The sequence below is a fragment of the Vulpes vulpes genome, chromosome 9 (genome assembly GCF_048418805.1).
Source record: "Vulpes vulpes isolate BD-2025 chromosome 9, VulVul3, whole genome shotgun sequence".
Lineage (NCBI taxonomy): Eukaryota > Metazoa > Chordata > Mammalia > Carnivora > Canidae > Vulpes > Vulpes vulpes.
Window position 1 is genome coordinate 43,858,478 of NC_132788.1, and position 10,259 is coordinate 43,868,736.

At 38.5% G+C, this 10,259-nt stretch overlaps 1 long non-coding RNA gene across 1 annotated transcript in view; it reads left to right on the forward strand.

The window, feature by feature from the left end:
- The window catches only part of LOC140593880 (uncharacterized), a 37,203-nt gene extending 27,154 nt beyond the window's left edge, over positions 1-10,049 (forward strand). Inside the window, exons 3-4 of the long non-coding RNA XR_011994237.1 lie at positions 9,090-9,218; positions 9,825-10,049. This is a non-coding gene — a long non-coding RNA (uncharacterized lncRNA). The remainder of the gene's footprint in view (positions 1-9,089; positions 9,219-9,824) is intronic.
- Positions 10,050-10,259: the final 210 nt, after the last annotated feature.

Here is a 10,259-nt window from a genome sequence, read left to right on the forward strand (position 1 = left end):
TGGTAAGGCTTTGACCAGAACCCTAGGCTCCAAGCCAGTGACCATGTCTTCATGTCACATGGCTTCTGTATGATTTTTCTCTTGCTCCTTCCCTTCAACATTTAGCACCTCATTCTGTTTCCTGGTGTCATGGAATGAATGTGTCCTTCCCCCCAATATTCATATATTGAAGCCCTAATACCCATGTGGCTGATTTTGTTGATAGGGCCTATAAGGAAGTAATTAAGGCTAAATGAGGTCATTAAAGGGGGCCCTGATCCAAGAGGATTAGTGCCCTTATAAGAGAGACACCAGAGAGCCTGCTCTCCATCTCTCCCATTGCATAGGCACCAAGGAAAGACTATGTGAGGACATAGTGACAAAGTGGCCATCTACAAGCCAGGAAGAGTTCACCAGAAAGTGAATTTGCCAGTATCTTGATCATGGACTTCCACTCTCCACAACTGTGAGAAAATAAGTTTCTGTCATTTAAACCACCCGATCTGTGGTATTTTGTTATGGCAGCCCGAGTAGACAAGTATACTTGGCTTCCCAGGGAATGTCCTAAACCTTTCAAAATTCCTTCTAAGCCTCTCTTTGCAAATCTCCCTCAAATTATACCTTTTTGTCACCTCAATCCTTCAGAAGCTTGCTTTCAGGTAGCACTATGGCACATAAACTACAATGATGATTATTAATATTACACGTTCTGGCTAAGATATTTACTTTAATCAGGACCACTCCAGGATAATTCCCTAATTCCAAAGAAGTGTTTTAGCAGTGGGCTTTTTAAAACATGAAGAAATGTGACTAAGTAATTTAACTTCACTTACACAGGCCTTTAGGAGCTCTTAAATCTCTCCATGAGAGTAGCTGCCTTTCACTTGTGAATGGCATCAACCTCAATCTTTAGACTGAAGCAGTCTTCTCCTTTTCAATATCCAGGCAAGAAATATTTATTTTCCCACAAAGAATAGAGAAAATAATTATATTTAGAAATATCAATTGGTCACTATCATATCATTTATTTGAAATGGGATGGTTATGTATCATGTGTTCATTTTTTAATACTGATACATTTCTCTATTTACTTTGAAAGATACTATAGTTCAAGTGGGAATCATGTTGTGAACTCCTTTTAATACTCAGCGAAACAAAAGCAGAACAGAATCATAGTGTATCCAAGTATTCATCAAATCTGTGTTAGTTTGTTGAATAACTGAAGCTGAATTAAAATATCTATTAGCAACGCATTAAGTTACCAGTAAAAAATTAAACTCACAGAATCTTAATAGGGTTTTATTTTTATCACATATAAATTATTTTTGAAGTAGGTAGTTTCTGGCTTTGGTTTAGCTGCTCAAAAATGCCATCAGAGACTAATTTCTATTTTTATATTTTGCCCTGTCATCCTTAGTATGTTGCCTTTGTCCTCATGCTTGTGCTTCATGATCAAAAATAACTGCAACAAATGCAGATACCAGAGCAGCATCCAGAGCGCATCCAGAGGCAACTTACAAGTATCTAAGAAGGCTTGGAAAATGGGTATTGTCTGTGGCAGAGTTGACTAGTTAAGACAGAATGTATGGCTTGCAAGTCCTAAAATACTATCTGGTTATTTACAGAAAAAGTTTGCTGACCACTGGTCTATACCACATCTAAGCAATTCCTCTCCTAAGTGCATGGTTCCACAAAATGAAATGTTCAAAAGAGTTCATAGAAGTTTTATTACAATAGCTCCAAACTGGAAAAACAACTCTCACCAAGAAGAAAGGGAATAAATTGCGATCTATTCAAATAATGGAATATTTCCTAGCATTTAAAAGAAGTAAACTATTGGTAGATATAACATGAATGATGGTCACAGGTATATTGAGCAAAAGATGCCAGACACAAAAGAGAATGTAATTTTGTGGTTCTATTTATATGAAATTCAAGAGCTGGTAAAATATCAGAAGTTAGAATAATGGAAACTTCTGGTGATGGTCTATAAACAGGGAAGCCACCTAGAGGAAACTTCCATCATGCTGCAAATGTTCTGTCTCACCCAGTATGTATACACAAGTAAGAAATCAAGTGAGTATACTTTATGTACTCTGATGCCTCATCGACGAAAAAAATGTATGTTTATTATAGAATACCTGGAAAGTATAGCAAAATTTAACAAAACATTTAAAAAACCAGGCATAATCTTGGTATTCAGAGGGCAGCTGCTCTTACCATTTTGCTTTATTTTCTTCCAGCCTTTTGTTTTGTTTTTAATAGTTTTAAATCTACCAAAAATTGCAAGCACACAACAAAGAACTTCCTCATCCCTTAAACCCAGATTTCCCCTTACCACTAATATTGTGGGATATACTTCTCCCAAACAATACTATTTATTCCCTTACATTGCCACTGTGCAGACCTCTGAAAATCAGGAAATCAATACTGGTACATTACCCTCCCATCTATAAACCATTCAAATTTTAACAACTGTCCACCAAATGTCTTATTTTCCTTTCTGGCTCAGCATCCAACCTAGGAACATGTGTTATATTTAGTGATCATGTCATATCAACTTCCTTCAGTCCGGAACAGTCTTTTCCTGTCCTCATGTCGTTACAAAGCTTAAAAAAATACAGTGGTCTATAGCATGGCCACCAGCCAGAGTTGGTCTTATGTTTCCTCCTCACCAGATGTGGGCCATATATTCTAGGCAGAGATAGCACAGAAATGATGCTGGACTCTTCTCAGTGCATCATGTCAATGGCCACACAATGTTTACTGGTCCCACTAAGACATTGATCATGATCACCTGGCAAGTTAGTGTCTGCCAGCTTTCCTCACGTAAAGCTGCTATCTCTCCCTTTGTATTTAATCCATCTTTTGTGAAAAGATGGTCTGAAATTACCCTCTTCCTCAAATCTCCATCCACCAAACCTCATATTCATTGACAACTCCTGCTGGCATCAAGTGCTGCTGTGATGGTTTGACTGTCAAGTGGTGATTATTTTCACCATTGCTTCTATACACGTTGGCTGGTATTCTATTTTAAGGATGAGCTTTCTCTTTTTCCCTTTGTATTTATTAACTTTGGGTTAATATGGGCTCCGTGGTTATGATTTTATGTAATGGGTTGCAATCCCACATTTTGTGCATATTTCTAAACAGGGAAGTAATTAAGAACTGAATCCATTTGGATTATTTCAGAAGGTGCAATATTTTTCTCTCCTTATCAGTGAAAGAGGTCAGAAAACAACTTCAAGAAAAACACATGGCAGACAAATTTCCTTGCCAGTCATAGTCACATATATGGTGCATCAAAGTTCCATCCATTCTTATAAGTCACAATAAGTTCCATAAAATACTGGACCCACTCAAGGAGAGAAAAGGCAACTTTCAAAAAGGATTATGTGTTATTAAATGAGACATTTACCCCATTATATTACTTCCTAATAGCACTACATGGGATTATGTTTTCCAAATTAGGTCCAGGAAGTGGAATAAGTAATTAATCTATACTCCTCTACTCAAGGGCTATCCACTGGTTAATTAAAAACAAGACCAAATAAAAACTGCTCCATACATATCCTCAAAGGAAAAAGAAGAAAACAAAAAACAAACAAAAAAAAAGTTCACTAAGATGTACCAAATTACTCTCCAGAGTGTAACCAGGAAGGAGTCTCAACAATTAGAGCCAAGAATTTTTCAGTCATGGCAAGCATGCCTTCCTTTTAAATGAACAAAACTTTTTGAAATAAAAGACCAAAGAATGGTACTGATCACTTTTCTTATCATGCACAGCACTTAACATTAACTAGTATTTAAATTGAGTTAGACCATACCTATGGGCCTTGTCTCACAAGAGTACATGTGGTTGGATGCAGCAGGGCATTTGTCATTATTGCAAAAGCATATTTTAATTCTTAATCTTTAGTTCAATTTAAACATTGTGTAGACACCATTTTAAGTGTCCTGCTTTTCAGCAGTCTTCAGTGTTATAGGCTTTATTCTTAGAGAATGTCTCAGTAGTAGAGAGATCATTTGAGGTCAGTGTTGGTCCCAACAAGCAAGAAAGGAGACTGTGGAGAGTAGTGTCTCAAATACCCATTGTTCTTTCATATTTATGAATAAAGACAGAGAGCACTGAAAAACAGACTCTGGATGCATCTGTTGTGGACTGGTGATAGGTCATATTTTATTATAAGCATCTTGCTCTGTAGAATCAAAAAGTTCAAGAGCATATGGCTCTCTATATGTTAACCGTACCTGCCCAGCTGTCAGGCATGTCTGGTATATGTTCAGATGGGAATTTGGATAGGCTGTAAGGTGATTTTTTTTTTTTAACTAATGGCTCTTTCACTGACAATACAACTGTTTATGTTGCTAAAGTATCTCAGCACTTATCTATTTGAAGTATTTTAAATATTTCAAATTTAATGTTGGCCTCAAATTCCCTATCAAGGCATTGACAGAATCATATGGAGTCTCTGCAGTTGCTAGACAGTGGTATGCCCACTATATATGCTAAAATTTTTCTAGATTTGGTCAGTGGGGGCCCCTTCAAGCTGGCTCTTACTCTTTTGTTCCAGTAATTCTTTTGAGTATCTTTGTATTTTCTGGCAAAAAAAAAAAAAAAAGGTGGGTGGGTGGGTGCTATTCCTAATCCAGTGATGGAAACAGCTATTCCACTGAGGAGCTCTGGTTCCTTTTAGTAAAAATGACATTTAGATGCCAAGTTTTAATTGAGCAATATGCTCATTTCTACTGGGCAGTCATTGCTCTCAGGCCCCTTCAGCAGACAAAGTTATGTATATACACATACATACATATATATTAATATACACACATATATAACATCTGTAACCATTCCCATATCTGTGTATACATATTAAAAATCCCCACAGTAATCAATGCATCTAATTCTAATTCAATAGTAGAATTTTTTCTAGCCTTTCCCTTTTCTACATTGGCGAATCCCTTCTCAGACCTAATCAGAAGGTTCTTTTCAACTGGGATTTAAATTGGAGGAAGAGGGGATCCCTGGGTAGCTCAGTGATTTAGCACCTGCCTTTGGCCCAGGGCGTGATCCTGGAGTCCCGGGATCGAATCCCACGTGGGGCTCCTGGCATGGAGCCTGCTTCTCCCTCTGCCTGTGTCTCTGCCTCTCTCTCTCTATGTCTATGAATAAATAATAAAATCTTTATCTTTAAAAAATAAATTGGAGGAAGAAAAGTCAAGATTGTAAGCCTAGATGTCATAGATGCAGTATCACATGGCAATAAAGCATTATTGGCTTTCTGAAATTTGTTTATATATGGGTCCACTTCTCTAAGTACTTGGTGAGATCATAATGGCTCAGAGTGGCATTACTTCCCAGAATAAATTGGGGTATGATGGACCCCAGATGTGGGACAGAGTTTGGCAATAGCATGCCAGGATCCCAGAGGTAATGTGAGGTAGAGGTTCCCCTGAGGAAGATTTCTTTATACCCAATCTCTAGCCTAACCTAGAAATGTTCTAAACTACATGCATCTGGAAGGCACATCCTCTTTCTGGCACTTTGGGCATCATTGGCATACCAGCATCTGGTAGGCTGTTTCAAAGTCAGGTTTATCAGTGGTTCTTCTTCAGAATGCATTTTCCCCCTGCCCCCAGTTCCCTCCCTCCTTATGATACTGGTTATTCAAGAGTGCCAGAGGTCTTCTGATTGCTCTATGAGTGGCATAATGGGGCCTAGTGGTGAGGAGGATAGAGTCCCTGGAGTCACATTGCAGAATCTAGAGACAGAAAATGGTTTGCCTGTTGGCTGAACTTGGCCCATGTGTGTTTGTTTGATCTTTTTTTTAAATTATGATTTTTCAAATAAAAATCCAGATTTCTGACTTTTCTTGAAAAATGTGAAGATCTGGCAACAAGGGACCCATATTCCTAAGCCCTGCAATCAGCTAGAAGTTTAGGAGGAGCAAGTATTCTCTAGGGGACCCACTGTTCCCTGTCTCCCCTATTCATTCACATTTACCAAGTAATGTAGCCTTCCCTGGAACTGTCAGCACAGTGAATGGGATTTTCTTTTCCTCTGTATTTGCTTTGATCCCTCCATCACTTCTCTTATTTCAGGGCCAGCTTAGGGCCACCAGTCTCCTTGGAAGTAGAAGTCTAGCACTGCAGGCAGAGGCCAACTCTGGGCCAGTCAGGAGAGATGAGGCAGGAGAGGATGGCAGCCTATACCAAGACTGGACTTCAAGTTCATTTTTGAAATGAAAAGTAGAAAAGAAACTAGGGTTTCTAAGCATCTCAACCTATCTCTTCACTGTACCATGTAGCTAGTAAGCAGAGGAAGAACAGAGTTGTAGCAGAGGAGCTCAGAGAGAGAGGCTAAAGGCAAGCTGCTTGCTTTTCTTCCTGGCGACACACCTATAGCACATATCCTAGATAGCCCTCTGGTCAGAGTGGGGTCATGTGAACATGTGATAGTTGGACACATGTAATGTAAATGTATGTACATCACTTCTCTTTTTAAATTTTTTAAAGATTTTATTTATTCATGATAGAGAGAGAGAGAGAGAGAGAGAGAGAGAGAGGCACAGGGACACCGGCAGAGGGAGAAGCAGGCTCCATGCAGGGAGCCTGATGCGGGACTCGATTCTGGGTCTCCAGGATCACGCCCTGGGCCAAAGGCAGGCGCTAAACTGCTGGGCCACCCAGGGATCCCCTGTACATCACTTCTAAGCCTAGCCATTAGTCATCTCTCCCTTTCTCCCTCTTTCATTTATAAACTCTTTCCTAATTTTAAGAGTCACAGATTGAGTAGAGGATTCTGAGGTCTTAAAGGATGACCCACATGCTAGGAGCTTAGGTTCCTGAAGGACTACCTGGAACCGAGTACTCCTCCTTCATAAACCTAACTGGACTCTAATGAAAACAAGAAATAAACTTCTCTGGTTTTAGGCTACGGAGATTTGGGGGTTGTTAAAGCAACTACTGTATTCTGAGTAGTATACTGGCCTCAATGGATTAAGGGCTTACTAAGTTACCTCCAGAAAGTTCAGTTTCCTTTGAGGTCAGATTTCTTACATAAATGCTACATATCCAACTACTTCTAACTTCTTTCCATCCAATCACTATCTCATTACCAATAATCTGGCTTCTGTTTCTGTGACTCTCTTCTTTTGGAATGTGCACTTTCCAAAATTTATAACTGCCAAAACTAAAATCCTTCCCAGTTTCACTTGTGTCCTTGTGGTATTTGGCACTGTTACCCAAACTGTTTTTTCTAAAGTTCTTCCTCCACCTTGCTGGGTGGGGGGTGGGGGTGGGAACTTCCCCATCTCTACATATGGGCTCTAGGAGTAGACTGTTTCATATTCCAACTCTACCACCACTTACTAGCTGGGTGACTTTGGGCAATTTCTTAACTTTAGCAAGCTCACTGGGGCTCTTGTGAGGATTCAATAATATAAAGTTCACTGAATGAATGCAATGAATAACTACAACAGCTCACTGAATGTTAGCCAATGTTACTACTATTAATAATGCAGTATCTTGATTTTCTTCTTTCTTCTCTGGCTTCCCCTCTGTAATATTTTTTGGCTCTTCTTTCTCTCCCTTCTCATTGATTGTTGGTTTTTCCAAAGGTTATTGTCTTGGAACTCTTCACATCTCATTTTTCCTCTATGACTGACAAACCTTTCTGTCAGGTTCTGAGTGTTCTAACAAGATTTATTTCCAATGTGTGTCCTCTATACCTCTTCCCTGACACATCATCAAAGCAATTATATATATATATATATATATAAAAGCAATTATATATTAAAAGTATAATTAAAAAGTATAATTAAAAGTATATATATATATAAAAGCAATTTTTATATAATTTATATAATTTTTATAATTTATATATATATATTTATATATATATAAAAGAATAGACTAACTGAGCTCTTTCCCTGAGGTTTTGTGGCACACCCAGGCAGGCTGCATCAAAAAAGAACTCATCAAGGACATGAATTATGTCCGATGCTCTGCTCACTAGAACTAAGTGACTAACCAGGTGACTTGGTAGAGATTTCTTGAAGGAATCATGACTGCCCACTGAGTAGTTATAAAGACCTTTGAAGGTCAAGAAGTATGGCCCTTCACTCATTACTTCTGGTCTTCTGTCCTACATACATCCTAATCTAGGATTATTTTAGTTGGCTTATTTTTCTTTAGAATGGGCTTCCCAGGATGTGACCCACACAATATTTGACCTTTAGAATACTTGTAAGAAGGAGGTTTTCAGAGTTAAGTAATTTTTTAAAATTTTCTTAGAAATTCTCAGAACATGTTAGTATGTTCTTTATCTTTCTAAAACCCTAGGAAGCCCTGATCAAAAGAAACATGAGACTTAAGTCAGACTAGCATCTTCCAAGCTTATATGAACCCTGAACCCTATTGACATTGCTTTTGGGTTGAGTCCAGTTTGTGGGAGTCCTTCAGCTGTGCAGGAAGGTGCAGCAGGGATATAGAAAGAAGAGCCCCAGTTACCTAACAGTTACGTAAGTGATAGCTAAGAGCAAACAGACCAGAGAGGGAAGATCCAGCACTGTGAGAAGCAAGGAGATATATGCTGTGTTCCAGAAGTCAAGGTATCTGAGATTTAAAAAAAGATGGTATGGTCAGCTACATAAAATGACATAATGTCAATGAATTTGTTCACTCCTACATTGAGTCATTCTAAAATAATTTTTCAGATGACTGGCACCTACCTAGGGATTTATATTAGATACCTGGCCAAGATTAGTTTAGTAGCAGTGAACAAGACAGACATATTCTAGCCCTTGTGATGGAGGAGACTGTATGGACAGCCAAGACTGATGTGAGCCACTGGGTTGAGCAGTCCTTGGAGCTCCAGGAATGGAGCATCATGGAGCAGAGGGTTGCATGAAATTAGGTTGTTCTGAGTCTTTTATGATAGTTTGGGAAACAGAAGAAGAATGTAAGAGAAATTGGTGAAGACAAAGAACCAGGCACACTGGATACACTTGAACAAGTTGGAGAAGCTTCAGAGAAATCTTGCTTTTTGATTATTGGTTAAAGGGAGTGACTGGGAAACATTATGCAGTGTACTGTTTATTTCCTCTCAGACTCCACAGGAATAAGTAAGGCTGGCACTTCTAAAGAAGTCCTTTCAAAATGTTTTGAAAGAAATTCCAGAGAGGAAAAGAGAAGTCTCCGGGCTGATTGCAGCTCAGCATAAGGAGCATGACTTGCACGTAAGTTGGAGTCCTTGACAGGATTCTCTGTTTCTTATAAGGACATTCCTCATGTGGCCATGGCACAAAGGCCATGGAACAGATATGGTAAAATGGATGACCAAGATCCAGAAGAGACTAGCAGATGTGCTTCATTAACCTATATAGTGTTACAAAAATTGAATTAGCTGCCAACATGTGAAAATAGGGAAATTTAGCATAAAATATGGATTTCTAGCTTCTCTTGAAAAAATGGAGAGTCTGAGCAAATTGACTAGATCTGATAAGCTGTTTCCTCCTTTATATGGGGCAGACACCATATTTCTACACCTGAGTAGATTCATTCACTTACGTTTTATGCCTGGTCCTTGCAGAGATCTGACTTGGTGACCTTTGCTAGAAAGTATTGTTGGAGTTGATACGAGGATATTACTTTTAATCATGTTTTCAGGCAACATGATGAAATCTGGGCTTCATAAATCCCTGGGACCAATAAAATAAATAAATAGGCTAATCTAGTTCCTTAAAATTCTCCCCAAATATACTTGGAATACCTTTGGAGGTGTGTCTCATAGTTGTATGGCTTACTGCATTCACTTTGTCCCTCATTTTTGTTCCGATTTGTAGGACCCAGTGCTATAGTAGCTACTAATACACAATGAAGTGAATATTATGGGCATTATGAAATGGCTGAAAATCCCCACCTGAAGTGAAGATAAAGATAATATTTACTTTTTCAATGTCACAGAGTCATTATGACAGTTAAATGGATATTTGCAAAGTGTTTCAAAACAAGACCTGATAAATAGTAAGTAGCTATAGCTATATTTAATTAAAAAAATTTAAATGCTATCAATATTTAATTTGATTGCCAACTCATATTTACTTTTTCCTACTATTCTCTCTCTAGCCTGGGGTTCATGCAGAAAAATGATTTATTCCTCAGGTCCCCTATGTCTGTTCTTGGTCCTAATGAGACAAAGAAGGACTTGCCACCCTTGCATATTTTATTCTCTGTATTCACAAGCTGCATAAGACTACACCCCTGAGTCCTCAAAGCCT